The sequence below is a fragment of the Ictalurus furcatus genome, chromosome 18, assembly GCF_023375685.1.
Source record: "Ictalurus furcatus strain D&B chromosome 18, Billie_1.0, whole genome shotgun sequence".
Taxonomy (NCBI): domain Eukaryota; kingdom Metazoa; phylum Chordata; class Actinopteri; order Siluriformes; family Ictaluridae; genus Ictalurus; species Ictalurus furcatus.
The window spans coordinates 19,291,038-19,305,560 of NC_071272.1; the positions used below are offsets into that span (position 1 = coordinate 19,291,038).

At 41.8% G+C, this 14,523-nt stretch overlaps 1 protein-coding gene across 7 annotated transcripts in view; it reads right to left on the minus strand.

Moving 5' to 3' along the window:
* Positions 1–12,132, minus strand: part of sptan1 (spectrin alpha, non-erythrocytic 1) — a 46,557-nt gene extending 34,425 nt beyond the window's left edge. For 6 of the 7 annotated variants that reach the window (XM_053648187.1, XM_053648182.1, XM_053648186.1 and 3 more), the window contains exon 1: positions 12,017–12,132. The gene's annotated coding sequence lies outside the window, so the exon portion shown is untranslated. Of the gene's footprint in view, positions 1–825; positions 1,043–12,016 lie in introns of those variants that run through there. The other variant, XM_053648181.1, reaches the window with a different exon arrangement.
* Between the last annotated feature and the right edge of the window lie 2,391 nt (positions 12,133–14,523).

Consider the following 14,523-nt stretch of genomic DNA (forward strand, 5'->3'; position numbering starts at 1 on the left):
TGTTTGTTGGTAAATGAGACCTTTTAGCTGTACTCATGTTTGAAGCACGTGAATCGAAGAGGGCTTTGGCTGAACGTGCTTTACGATGAGGTCACATGATGCATCTTGGCCAAAATCAGCAGGAAATCTCTGGCAATGTTGAAAAATAAAATCGCAAGCTCCTGTGAATATTGCAGCGGTCGCTTGATTGTGCGTTCATTTCTCACAAAATCCTGGAGGGACTGGCTGAGGAGACATCGCTGTGGCACGCACTTCAGCACGCCACGCTCAAATGGAGGTTATATACCTCTATTACTTGTAAGCTACATCACCGTCGTAGCTCCAGCACAAAACTACAGAAGCTAAATTCACACACCAAAGAGATCTCAACTATATTTATGATAACTGGGACATGTTTGGGACATTTCTTTTAGGGTGAGCTATTGCTTTAACCCGTTAGAAATCTCAGACGGAGTGAACTCAGCACGTCTCTACCTGGATTCAGCGGAGTTTGTGCTGAAGACTCACAGTGGGGATGAAGATCACGGTCAGCAGCACAGAAACGGTGCACGTTATCCGTGTACAGCCACAGGATTAAACGCCACACCCCGCCCTGACAAGCATGAGCTGAAATGACGTCATGGAGACTCGCATGACGAGACACATTTTAACGGTCAGTTGAGAAACGCCTCATGTCGGTGCGACTCATCTGATTTCAGCGTGTTCTCTGGGAATAACGTTCGTTACAACACTTTTTTCACCTCTGACGGATGATGCAGCCCTTTCCATAAAAAAACAAAGCTTATAGAAACATGCAAATAGAAATGAGCAGAAAAAAAAACTCACCAACACGCCGGGTAAACTCGCTACAGAGCGAAAGAGGTGCAGCTAGAGTCAGATAACGAGCCGTGTGCACGATCGAGATAACACCAACTCACACACTCCTCCTACACACTTGCACTGTTCCTCCTACTCAAGCAGATCTCCCTCGCCCCCCTCTCTCTCCCATTAGAGCGCCACACCGAAACTCTAGAATATTCTCCTCTCCCTCTCTCTACAGCGCTCGCTCCCTCCCTCTCTCTCTACAGCGCTCGCTCTCTCTCTCTCTCTCTCTACAGCGCTCGCGCTCTCTCTCTCTCTCTACAGCGCTCGCTCTCTCTCTACAGCGCTCGCTCTCTCTCTCTCTACAGTGCTCGCTCTCTCTCTACAGCGCTCGCTCTCTCTACAGCGCTCGCTCTCTCTCTACAGCGCTCGCTCTCTCTCTCTACAGCTCGCGCTCTCTCTCTCTCTCTACAGCTTGCGCTCTCTCTCTCTCTCTCTACAGCTCGCGCTCTCTACAGCGCTCTCTCTCTCTCTACAGCGCTCGCTCCCTCTCTCTCTCTCTCTCTCTCTCTACGGCGCTCGCGCTCTCTCTCTCTCTCTCTCTCTACAGCGCTCGCGCTCTCTCTCTCTCTCTACAGCGCTCGCTCCCTCTCTCTCTAAAGTGCTCTCACTCTCTCTCTCTATAACACTCGCTTTCGCTCGCTCTCTCTCGCTCAACAGCATGTTCTCTCTCTCTCTCTACAGCGCACTCTCCCTCTCTCCAGCACCCGCTCTCTCTCTCCCCCCCTCTCTATAGCTCTCTCACTCTCTCACCAGCGTGCTCTCTCTCCCCCCTCTCTCTACAGCATGCTCTGTCTCTCTCTCTCTCTCTCTCTCTATACTGCACAGTCTGATAACTCGCTCACATTCCAACTCCATGATGACAGAGACAAAGTCCGACCCCACGCCCTCCATCTGCTCGTAATAACCGCTGTTCAAATCGTTTCTAAACCTAAAGACTAAACCTATAGAGCTTGGAATCTGACCATCAATTTCATATAAATATTTCAATTACATACACAATACATTCAAAACAATTCTCTTTTTTTTCTTTCTGTGGTGTGTGTAATAAGTGAACGTTTTCCCCAGTGGTTTTTTCTTTTAAACTTCTAAAATTAAACTTTTAAACTTCTAAATTGTTGGTTTTGAGACTTCAAAAAAAAAAGAAAAACCTGAAAAAATACAAATGTCAAAAATGCAGATTTTATGTAAATTAGGATAAAGTTGACACATCCAGGATTCCCAGGAAAAAAATAGATGCTTTCAGCATTAATGCTTTAGCAAATCACTGTCATCTCTCACGCTTGTCCATGACTGCAAAGTGAAGAGACGTGAAGTGGAGTCAAAATGGAAGATATGAACCATAACGAGGTGAGTGCATGTTCTACTATAACAGCCAAGTTCAGATTAAGCAGGTAACTTTGGCTAAAGATCTGGCTGATGATTGTCTGTAAGGTAACGTTAGTGTAGACTAACCAGCTAAAATCCGACTGTGGATTGGTGGAGTCCAAACTCTTTATTTTGTGTGTGTGTGTGTGTGTGTGTGTCTTATTTAATTGGGTTATCTTTATCTACTTTTAGGACTCGTGTGAAAATCTGATTGTGAAAATGTTTTTGTTCATATTTACACAGATCTATAGAAAATTCTAGATTTTACCCTGGGAATCCCAGATACTACATCTTTGGGCTAATTTATATCCAATCTGTATTTCTGAGATTTGAATTTTGGGTTCTGATTCGTTTTCAATCTCAAAAGTGTATGCAGACGTCAACAGGGAGAAGACCATGGGGTTTACACCACTACACCATGTGACATGTTTCCCGTCCGTCTGATAATCAGGTCTGTGTGAGAGAGACAACTCTTATTCCCACAGTGTCCTGATAACGAGCTCGTCCTCTTAAAGACGTCCTGTGTGACCTCGCTGAAGAGAGGACGGGTTCAGATATTTATACCCCCCTCTGCAAAAGTGTGTCACAGAATACGAGACTCCGACAGCATCACCAGCACATGCGACATCTTTCAGTGTTAGCGAGTAGGCCGTACACTCGATTTGTGCCACTGTGCTTTCTATAGATTTTTAAAAAATGCACTGAATGAGGTGGATGATAGACTGCTATGACACAAAAGCACCATGCTAACACTGGACATCATTGTTCAAGCTGTTTGTAACTTAATTGTATGGATGAAAACTGAAAATGTTTGTCAATGTATTTATGTATAAGGAGACTCTTTACTAAATGATTCAGAAATAAAGCTCATAACTAAATTGCTAAAATTCCAACCTTTCTGGGACTCCAAAGAACCACCATTATCTCCAAATGGAAAAACTCAGCACAGTAGTGAACCTTCCCAGAAGAGGCTGACCTTCCAAAATTCCTCCAAGAGCACAGGGACTACTCCTCCAGCAAGTCACAAAAGAACCAAGGACAACATCAAAAGGTACTACAGGCCTCTCTTGCATCAGTAAAGGACACTGTTCATGCCTCCACTATCAGAAAGACACTGGGCAAAAATGGCATCCATGGAAGGGTGGCGAGGTGAAAACCCCTGCTAACCTAGAAGAACATTAAAGCTCGTTTGAATTTCGCCAAAACACACCTTGATCCTGAAACCTTTTGGGAGAATGTTCTGTGGATTGAGGAGTTGAAAGTGGAACTGTTTGGAAGACGGGTCCCGTTACATCTGGTATAAACCAAACACAGAATTTCACAAAAAGACCATCATACCTACAGTCAAGCATGGTGGTGGAAGTGTGATGGTGTGGGGATGCTTTACTGCTTCAGGGCCTGGGCAACTTGCAATAATTGAGGGAAACATGAATTCTGCTCTCTACCAGAAAATCAAGAGCAACTGGATTATGCAGCAAGACAATGATCCAAAGCATAGGAGTAAATCCTAGTCCTAGAAGTAAGTGAAAGACTGATCTCCAGTTATCGGAAGCCCTTGGTTGCAGTTACTGCTGTTAAAAGTGGCACAACCAGGTTAAGTTTAAGGGGGCAATTAGGTTTTCACGTTATAGGTGTTGGAACTTTTTTCCTTCAGTAAAAAATAAAAAATAAAAACTGTATTGTGCGTTTACTCAGGTTGCCTTTGTATTGTGTTGTAGTTCATTTGAAGATCTAAAACTATTTAGTATGAGATATACACAAAAACAGAAGAAATGAGGATGGGGTCAAATACTTTTTCACAGCACTGTACCGAGTGGCTCCTAGGCTTTCTGCGATAGTCAGTGTTACACGGTGCTCGGCTGCACACCAATTACGTCACTTACCCACTGCGGCACCCCCCCCCCCCGATTGTCGTTTTGGGTTTTTTTAAACAACTAAAAACTGACCGCGTCTGCTCAACTCGGCACGAGCTGAATGAGTCGCAGCACAGATCAGCAGGAGTCAGATTTCATTTATCACGTGACGAGAGCGAGGCCAGCCGACTGACAAGACGATGGTGGAAGATTTGGTTTCAGAGTGAAATGTAAAAGCACCTATTTGGCAATATTTTGGATTTGTTGTTGTGCTTTTCATTAAGAATAATAACGAATCCACCGTTCAAGCAAGTGCCATCCCTGAATGGCCACCAATTCGAAAGCGAAAGTGAAGTGCGCACGTTTAGCTTACCTTACAGCCAGGAAACTTACAAATGTTGGGGGCGGGACACTTCAGATTCTAGCGAGCATTTGATTGGACATAAAATCCGGTGAGAAGCTGAAGTGCAGAATGACCTTACCAAAACTGTTGATCCGTACTGGTGGTACAGCTCACCTATGCCCATTTACTGTCAATTCAGCCTAGCAAAGTGGAACTGTCTTTGCAATTTAAGCATGTCCTGTTTAGCCAGACTCTATCCCTTCCCATATCCTCCATCTCCACCGTCCCCGCCGTCCCCGCCGTCCCCAAACAGAGCCCAATGCAGGTTCAAAAACACGACCAAATCATCCATAAATCTTTTGATTGTTCTTCAGGCATCTTGTTAACGTCAGAACATCCTGTTAGATCGAATCACACCTCACCGAGCTGAAGAGCAGCACTCCCTCTGGGAAATCAGCATCGCCGGAAAACGACCAAGTTTCCATGGAAACACATCTGCTACCAGCGCAGGAAGAAGAATATGGAGGATACAGGCCAGATAAACACTGAGGAAATGAGTGCACCGCTTTATGGAGCCAATTTTTGGTCAGTTTGGACCATAAGCTCCTCCTACTCTCACAGGACACGAACGCCAAGTAGTAATCATTAATCAGCGAGAACGCGATTAACCACCGGAGACTCTTTATTGGCTACATTTTCCCCCAATCTGAAACAATTCGGATGTATTCTTTACGCACACTGTGGCGTTAACATTTTTATCCTCGTCTTAAAAGCGCTCGACTTTAGGTCCATGGTTTGATTCTGCTGGTTGGCGCCTAACCCTTTAAAACAGAATTAATTGGATTAATTGAATTGGATTTGTTTAGACACCAGCCAATAGCATTCAAGAAAGCAAATGAACATTAATATTTACAGCAAAGGGGACAGAAGTAGAGCACACGCCCCAGGGGTGCAGGATGAATCATCACAATTCTTTTACTCTTTCCCATGAACACTAAAATTAAAACCTAACTAAAAAAACACTACATTTTTATAATTATTGTGGATATATATATATATATATATATATATATATATATATATATATATATATATATATATATATATATATATATATATATATATACACACACACACATACACACACACACACACACACACACATACCCACACGCTGGCATATAGACACACCGATACAGATGTTGGAAATATACTGGGGGGAATAGTGATCATGCAAAAAAAAAAAAAGAATCAAAACACTCAAACACACCTAAAACCTGCATTATTTTAACCATCATCATGATGCTTGCCTTCCTCAGTTAATTAAAGATGATCAGTTACGACATTTATAATCTCGGCTACGACAGCTAACCTGCCAAGGTTAAATATTTATATTTCCTGTCAAGCTCATTTAAATGCCAAGCTCATTATTTATTTCAGTCTAGTTTTGCATCTAAAAGCTCCTCTGTGTCTGTGTTTATGTAATTATTACATGAGAATTGTTATTTGGATGGAAAGCTTATACCGTACGACGTTAAAGAAAAGCCTGGTTTGTGTTTACTTAAGATGATGGCGTGAAGCTATTTTGTTTTCTTTAATGATGCCTACGACTGTAGCCGTTAATCAAGGCTAAAAACGAGTGGCGTAGGACGACACGGCTGATTCACTTCGACTCGTCTGATCACACTGCAGAGTCATGCAGACAGAAAACACACACAGACACACACCATGCAGCTCTCTACATTCACACACATGCATTACAGCGCAATGTACAGACCTACCTCAGGGGGAAAAAAAAACCTTCAAGTCAATTGCAAAATAAAAGTAAAAAAGCGCAGCCACTTGTGCAGTCTAGTGCTCCGCTAGAATGATTTCAAAGCTAGGGACGCTTCTTGTGGAGGTATGACTAGGCAAAAGCGTGAGTGTGTGCGTCTCTCTCCATCTCTGCAGCGTGGATAGACACAGAAATGCTGCAGTATTAAATGCATGTGGGGACGCAGCCAAGTCCTGGCCCTGCCTGCTGTCCTGCCCTGAAACAGGGAGAAAACATCACCCTCACACGACTCCGTCCACCCTGCTGTCTACATCCCACTGACTGCACTGCGCTGCGCTACACACCCATCCGGATCAACATTTATACTCAATCAATTGGGGGGGGAGGGGGGGGTGCAAAAAGTATGACCAGACTGTTCGTTCACGATAATGAGTGAATTATTCTTATTTTGTCCTCATAATTGTCTCCGATGCAGCATAGTGTTTGTGTCCTTGATGTACATATCCAGTTTAAATAATAGCTTTGTACAAGTCAATATGACATTGTTATTCTTTCTCTGATAGGTGGATGGGAGAGAAAATAAAAAAAGTGGCTGGCAAGCACCTGGTCAGCATTTCAGCTGAACCTCTCTGTCTGCCGGGAAGCTACGAATAAAAAATTAATACCGGAGATGCGTACTCTGCTTATCCCGGGCTCATTTTATACGCTCTACCACACAGGTTACAGTCTTGTGACTTGCTCTCGCGTCGAAATATGATGAAAAGCTCACCTGATGGTGGGGATTATAATATCGACTGACCTTGATAAAAACCTTGTCATTTTCCTATCAACAGGACATAAATGCAGCAATCATACAGATTTCAGATTATATATGTCTATGTCTATATATATATATATATATATATATATATATATACACACACACACACACACATTTTACAATGCTTAATTCATGAATGATAATTTACACGCTTTCAGCCTTCATGTTCAGCCTACATTTAAGCAAAACATCAGAAGTACGTTTATGTCCATCTTGCTGCAATGAATCAAACTCTGTTCAAACTTTAAATTAAAGTGGCGTGTCAATGCTGGAATCGACGACGAACTCCAGCTCCGAGACTGCTTTAAGACCTACAAACATGGCCGCCGCAAACACCATTTCCCAGTGCACGCGCTCAATGGCTGCATCCGAAATCGTTTACGATGCTACTACGCAGTAGCCGACGAGCAGTACACCAGAGGGGGAGGCGAGAAATACCCAGATGGTGCTCTGTTTCCGGTGAGATTTTGCAGTATGCAACAGATGGACACTACACTAGTCAAAAATCCCAAAATGCATTGGAACCAGTGCGGACAAGATTGGGGGGGATTAAAAAAAAAGCTGGTGAGGACCACACAATTGTAATATAGGCCCCGATAAATAAAAACACAGAATTGAAGGATGGTGTACTTTCTTTTTCCCCCATGACTGTATACACAAACCACCACTCAGACGTGAAGTATTGCTCAGTGTTTTATATCTGATGTGCCAAGCCTTGTTCGTTGTGTCCAATTACCTGGTTCTCGATTGTGTCCAATTACCTGGTTCTAGGAGTCTAGAGGCAAAATAAAAACTATCACTGACAAATTTTGTTGTGTTATTTGCAGTGTTTTTTTTTTTTAATTCATTTGGGATGTCTCCATTTTTGTGTGTTATTTGGAGTGTTACTTTTTTGTTCAGTTTGGGTGTATATCTTTTATTTGCTTTAATATTTATTAATAGTTCATATATATAAATATTTATACATTTATTTAATTTTTAAAAACAGTACAGAACATTTTCATGGTACAGTCAGTCCTGGTTTTTTTGTACTTTGGACAAAGTTCTGACACTCAAGATACAAGACGGTGTGAATGAGGAATAAAATTCCTTTTAGATTTCGTACTTGTATTATAGCCAGGAAATAATGTCCATAGAGTGAAACCACTGCACACCATAAGCAGCACACACACACACACACACACACACACACACACACACGTTACACACGTTACACACTTTACCTTCAGTTTGGGTTTAATAAACTTGGACATGATAGCGTTGTGCCTGTGTTCATTACAAGGCATAAGAGTAAACATGGTCAGTGAGACAGAAAGGTACTTCAATATCAACTGACACACTATAATTTTACATTACACCATGCTGTAAACACGCTGCACCATGCTATAAACACGCTGCCCCATGCTATAAACACGCTGCCCCATGCTATAAACACGCTACACCATGCTATAAACACGCTACACCATTCTATAAACACGCTGCCCCATGCTATAAACACGCTGCCCCATGCTATAAACACGCTGCCCCATGCTATAAACACGCTACACCATGCTATAAACACGCTGCCCCATGTTATAAACACGCTGCCCATGCTATAAACACGCTGCACCATGCTATAAACACACTGCCCCATGCTATAAACACTCTATGACACACTATAACCAGTGTTCACTCAAGCCACAGCTGAATTAGTCAAGCGCCAAAATGGAAGTGCTCATATGGATCATGTGTTATACAGATGCAAAAGATCAGGGAGTCTCCTCGCTCCGATATGAGGACATCACCGTTGCAGGCTTGTGTTACAGCATGACGTCACATGACACCATTATCCCTTCCTCCTGCATTCCATGGCACAGGCAGGCTTCCGGAACGCGCAAACATTTTCAAAACGAAACAATATTAGTCCGAGTGTCGTCTGATGCCGACTGTAAAGTGACGCAGATGTGCTGGTATAAAATACATCACCTGATGTTCATGATGCTGAGTGTTGTACAGACTGGGCACAGCTATTAGACTTCACACAGCTGTACATAAAGAGGAAGCAGCGTTTCCCCACAGGACCTCTGCCGAGAACCCTGTGTTCTAGAGCTACAACTATACACACCACGCCCTGTCCTCAGAGCTCAGAGAGCATTACATAAGCCTCGGGGGTGGGGGGAGGAAAATCGAGGGCAAGATTGTGCATTGTGATATATATATATATATGATATAAAAATTGTTTTTTTTTTTTGGTGATTATTATACAGCACTTGGGAGGAAGACGGCCGCAACGGAGTGTAAATGTGAGATCTTTGGTGTTCTCTGAGGGAGAACTAAACAGCTTTGTGAACTTTAAGTGTACGCAGAACGCACTCCGCATGCTAATGGCCGAGCACAGAACATTTCGTTAACGTAAAGGAGAGACGGAGCCACTGCAACATGTCGAGTGTGGAGAAAGGAATCGTTTAAAACCTGGATCAAAGTTCACTAAGAAGTAGTTCGCTTAATGGGCTGAATACAAAAGTGTACAGTCACCAGCCACTTTAACAGGAACAACTGTACCCCTGCTCATTCATGCCATGGTTGCAGCACAATTATTAAAATCTAGAATCTAGATACAGCTCAAGAGCTTCAATTAATGACAGAAACACCAGAGAGGGAAAATATCTGATCTCACTGCCTTTGGAATTTGTGACAGAAGGGCTGGTTTGAGTATTTCATTAACTGCTTATCTCCTGGGACCTTCACACACACACGTCTCTAGGGTTTACTCAGAATGGTGCAAAAGAACAAAAACATCCTGCAGTTCGGGTGGAAACGCCTTCTTGATGGCAGATGTCCAAGGAGAATGGTCAGACTGGTTTGAGATGAGAAGAAGGCTATGGTAACTCAAATAACCACTCTTAATAACTGTGGTGAGCAGAAAAGCATCTCAGAACACACAACACACTGAAGCTTGAGGTGGATGTGCTACAACAGCAGAAAACAACATCAGGTTTCACACACACACACATGGTCAGCAAATAACAGGAATCTGAAGCTACAGTGGGCACAGGCTCCCAGAAACTGAACATACTGAATATTAGCTGAAGCTCTTGACTTGCATCTGCTTGACTGTATACACTGTGCTGCTGCATATAATTGGCTGTTTGGCTGGTGAGTGTATATTTGGAATACCATTAAAGGCTGTGTGGATTGACTGCACAGTTATAAAGAAATGCTGGAATGCAACAGAACACCAGCCACTGTCTGCTTACACATACACCTAAGAAGATAACGTTACTCTAAATAATTAAAACTTTCCTAACCGTAAGGGCTTTTCCTAACAGACATGGACCTTGCATTTAAACATCTGTAAAGTGCTCAACAGAGTTAATACCAGAGTATTAAAGTCCCCGTGAAGTGCCTTGAAACGCACAGCGTTATTCGATGTGTTGACGTAATTTCCACCGAAACGGGAAGTAAGGGCGGGACATATGCAGTGGCTCCTCCCCCTTTTTACATAGCCAACAGTGTTTAGCTTACTTCACAGCCCGGGTTAAACTGTACTTGACATGGTACTCAGTACCATGGATTTTTATAATGTTGGGGGCGGGACACTTCAGATTCTAGAGAGCGTTTGATTGGACAGAAAATCTGACGAGAAGCTGAAGTGCAGAATGAGGTCATCAAAATTGCTGATCCATATTGGTGGTTGGAAGACTGTAAATTGTGAATGCATATATCTTCTAAATGCAAATTGTGTCATTGTTTTGGAGCGCACCAGCTTATAGGCGAACATATTCATACTAAAAGCCATAAAACTTTCAGGGGAACTAAATTTATTAAGATAGGGTCATGCTATAATATAGACATTATAATACAGATTATATTATGTTATAATATAGATTTCATCATCCAGGCTAAGCCATACTTATAATAGTACTACTTATATACTACATATTTCCCCTTAAAAATCACATTTAAACTTTGTATGCATTAAGGATGAACAGGAGTGCTTCACAGCTCTTCTCTCATATTTAGATTATATTATTCTTATAATTGTTGATGATACGGACCCTGGCGCTGCTCTTCGATTCTTGAATCGATTCCCGAATCGACTCCTATTCGATTCCAATTTCTGGTGTTCGGAAAATCGACAATTCCAAGAACCGATTTCACACAATATTTATTTCCTTGCTGCTCATAAAAGTAATTCTGATGTTCTTCGTGAAATGGGATTCTAATATCTAAACTAATATCTAACCTAATCTTTGCGCCAACTAGAGCCGAATCTATTTCACTGTGTAGAATCGACTCCCAGCCATATGAGTAGGGCGGCTCCTATGACATATTTGGGTCGTATAAAAAAAACGTATCCTAATTTATTTTTCATGTAATAGATGCGGGAAGATAACAGTTTTATGTGGCGTTTGTAAAATTACATTTGCAGCTAATGTTATAGAGTTATTACAGATATGCGGTAAAATGGCTGCATACTAGTTTATGCAGCTAGTTCAGCTAGCTCGCTTTCCTGTCGACAGAAAGACGGTTAAAATGATAAATAAGAGCCATTTTGGATCATTTTAACGACGTAGTTAGGCATAAAATATACATTTATTAGTCTATTAAGGTTTTCTAGTGTAAAAAATACGGGTTTACTAGACGTGAGAGTTGTAAATACGTCGACTGGTAACCGTCCTACTAGATACCAGCTAGCTAGCTCTGCTTAAGTAGCAAATTAACTACTTAATACTATTTGGATGTTTATTCATTAACGGTGTAATATTTTACAAACCACTGGTTATACTGTTGCAGAAAACACGCAAATCCTAATGTTTACAAGTGTACTCAGTCAGAATTATGCTGTTAGTGTGGTTAATTGTGTGGTTTTATTTTGTGGTGTAGCTGTACTATGCAGAGGGCAGGGCAGCGATATCAGTCCATTCAATCAAATAATGAAGCAACACGAGTCCACGTTAAAATACAGCTTTATGCCGTTTAAATCGCACACTCATGCAAATAATAAAAGCTCCTACCTCGTTAGAAGTCGTCTTTTCCGCTGTATATGGGACTGGACCGATGCAGGGTGTAAATACCTGTCTTACTGAAATAACGCTGCTGCTGTCTGTCTGCCTCAGGAACCTGGGGGAGGTTGTGACGTCACCGCCGCAGCGATAAACCGAACGGCACCGAAGATCGCCGATGCAGACCGCGGTTCATCATAACCGATTAGATTGAAGTGGTCCAGTTTGACCTTGCTAAATATCTATAGAATTAGAGACAATTTGAAGCTTTTCTATGATGGGAAATGTTCAGCATTATTCATTCATCTTCAGTAAGTGCTTTACTGAACACACCTTGGATGGGTTGAAAGTACATCGTATACATTCGCATATTCATTCACACCTAGTGGCAATTTATCTTAGCCAATCTACCTACTGGCATTTTTTGGGAGGAAACCAGAGAACCTGGAGTAATCCACATGGGCACGGGGACAACATGTGAAAAAATTCCTCACAGGTCTAAGCTCGATGTAAGGTGGCAATGCTAACCATTGCATCACCCCAAGAACCCCTTTATTTTAGTGTAAAATGCATTTCACTGAGTTGCTTATGATCACAGCACGAATTTATTTTATGAATTAAAGCCAAATATTCAAATGTTAGGCACACTGGGCAAATAAAAACCTTTTTTTTAAAAAAAAAAAAAAAAAAAAAAAAAAAGGTTCTTAAAGATTTTAGGTTTTTCCTCCTGCGTTTTTTTTTACCCACAGAAACTCAATGTAATCTGATCATTTTAAAAAACATTCATATGAACTTTTCTAGTTTTCTTTTTGGGTATTATTTACACTAATATTAATATACAAATACTATCATGTTAGTATACTAATATACTTTATGTTAAAATTCTACAAAAATAAAATAAAATGACTAAAACCTCAAATTTAAAATGTTGACGAATACCAGCTCAGATGTTGGCCGTTTAACCGGATGAAAAATCATTTTTCAAAAATTATACATCTATTATTGACCTAAAAACCCAGTGTGTCCTATTTTCTCATACAGAATTGGTTAAAAGACCATCAACGACAGTCAACAACTGGAGCTTATGAACATCTGCTGTACATATACTGTATCTTTGTCGGACAGTGCAGAACACAGATGAGTGGATACGAAGCAGGATATACAAAACATCAGACAACATCTTGATCCTTGTCCAGGTCCGGCACTTTCTCATGGTGAACCAGTAAAAACATTGAGAATTGTCTGAAATATGCAGTCAGATTCTCTGTAGCTGTCTGTGTGCTGGTTCTCTGTTGTCTCTGTGGGAAAATAATCCACCCACATCAGGGTTCCCAGGGAAACTAAAGGAGACCATATCTGACATGATCACTTTTAGTGGGTAATGTAAGCAGTGGTGGCTCGTCTATAGGGGACTACACTGTGTATGTAAGCGTTCAACAAATGTTAACCTTCATAAAGTCCTCATTCACAACATACATTTTGTTGAAATACTAAGCAGCTCTTTTTAACGACCAACACTGGGAACTGCAACAAGTGCTAACGGAGGCCCGTTGGGGAAGAAATCACACTGCACCATGCTGAAAGGGGGGATTATGGAGTGGATAACGCCACAATGATCTTATTTCCACACACAAAAGCTGAGAGAAAGAAGAAGAAAAAATGCCTTCCTTTTCCAGTAGCTTAATTTTTTAACTTTTGTCTTCAGGTTTTCATTCGACTCGCCTTCGTAAGTGACGTACTGTTGGATTTGTTCCATTTAAAAAAAAAAAAATTACACAGCATTTAGCAGACACCTTTATCCAGAGGAACTTAAAGAAGTGCTTTGTTGTCTATCAAAAACACACCTTAATGCTAGTACAAGCAGGTCAGGGTCTAAAAGTATTATCGAACAAAAACCCTGTTGTTAGAGAGGAATTAATACAGGTAGTAGAGCCAAAAAAAAAAAAAAGTACAAGTTGGGGGTTTTAATGCTCATTTAAATGCTTATTGAAGATTCTTTAGTCTTAATTTGAAAACAGCCAGTGACTCAGCAGTTCAGACTTTCTTTTTCACCTTGAGGGATGGTGGGTCGAGTCGAGCTGTGCTAGCAGCTTATAGGGAGTGTGGTGCAGAGCGTGGCTTCAGGTAGGTGGGGGCTGGTCCGATTCTTTGACTTTGCAGTTTGGAATCTGACGCAGCAGCTACAGAAAGCCAGTGGGGGGAATGCAGTAATGGTGTGACGTGAGAGGAAACAAGGCATTGTTACAGCTGAATTCGGTCATCGGTTGCAAACGTTGGACAAGTAAACCCTGCTGCAGAATCAAAAATGCAGGGGAGGGGAGACGAACATGATCCAGTGCCTCCTACCCGGACAGAGTCGAGTGAAAAGTCCAGGGGGTGTAGACAACTCAGTGTTGTTTCAGGCTGGATAATTGTCCCGGGTCGCAGGGGAAGACCTGCCAGGAGCATGGAGCAAGAGTCCAATATTGATACGACAAGTAACTGAACAAGCACCAAGCGGCCCCTGTGAAGAGAGAGAC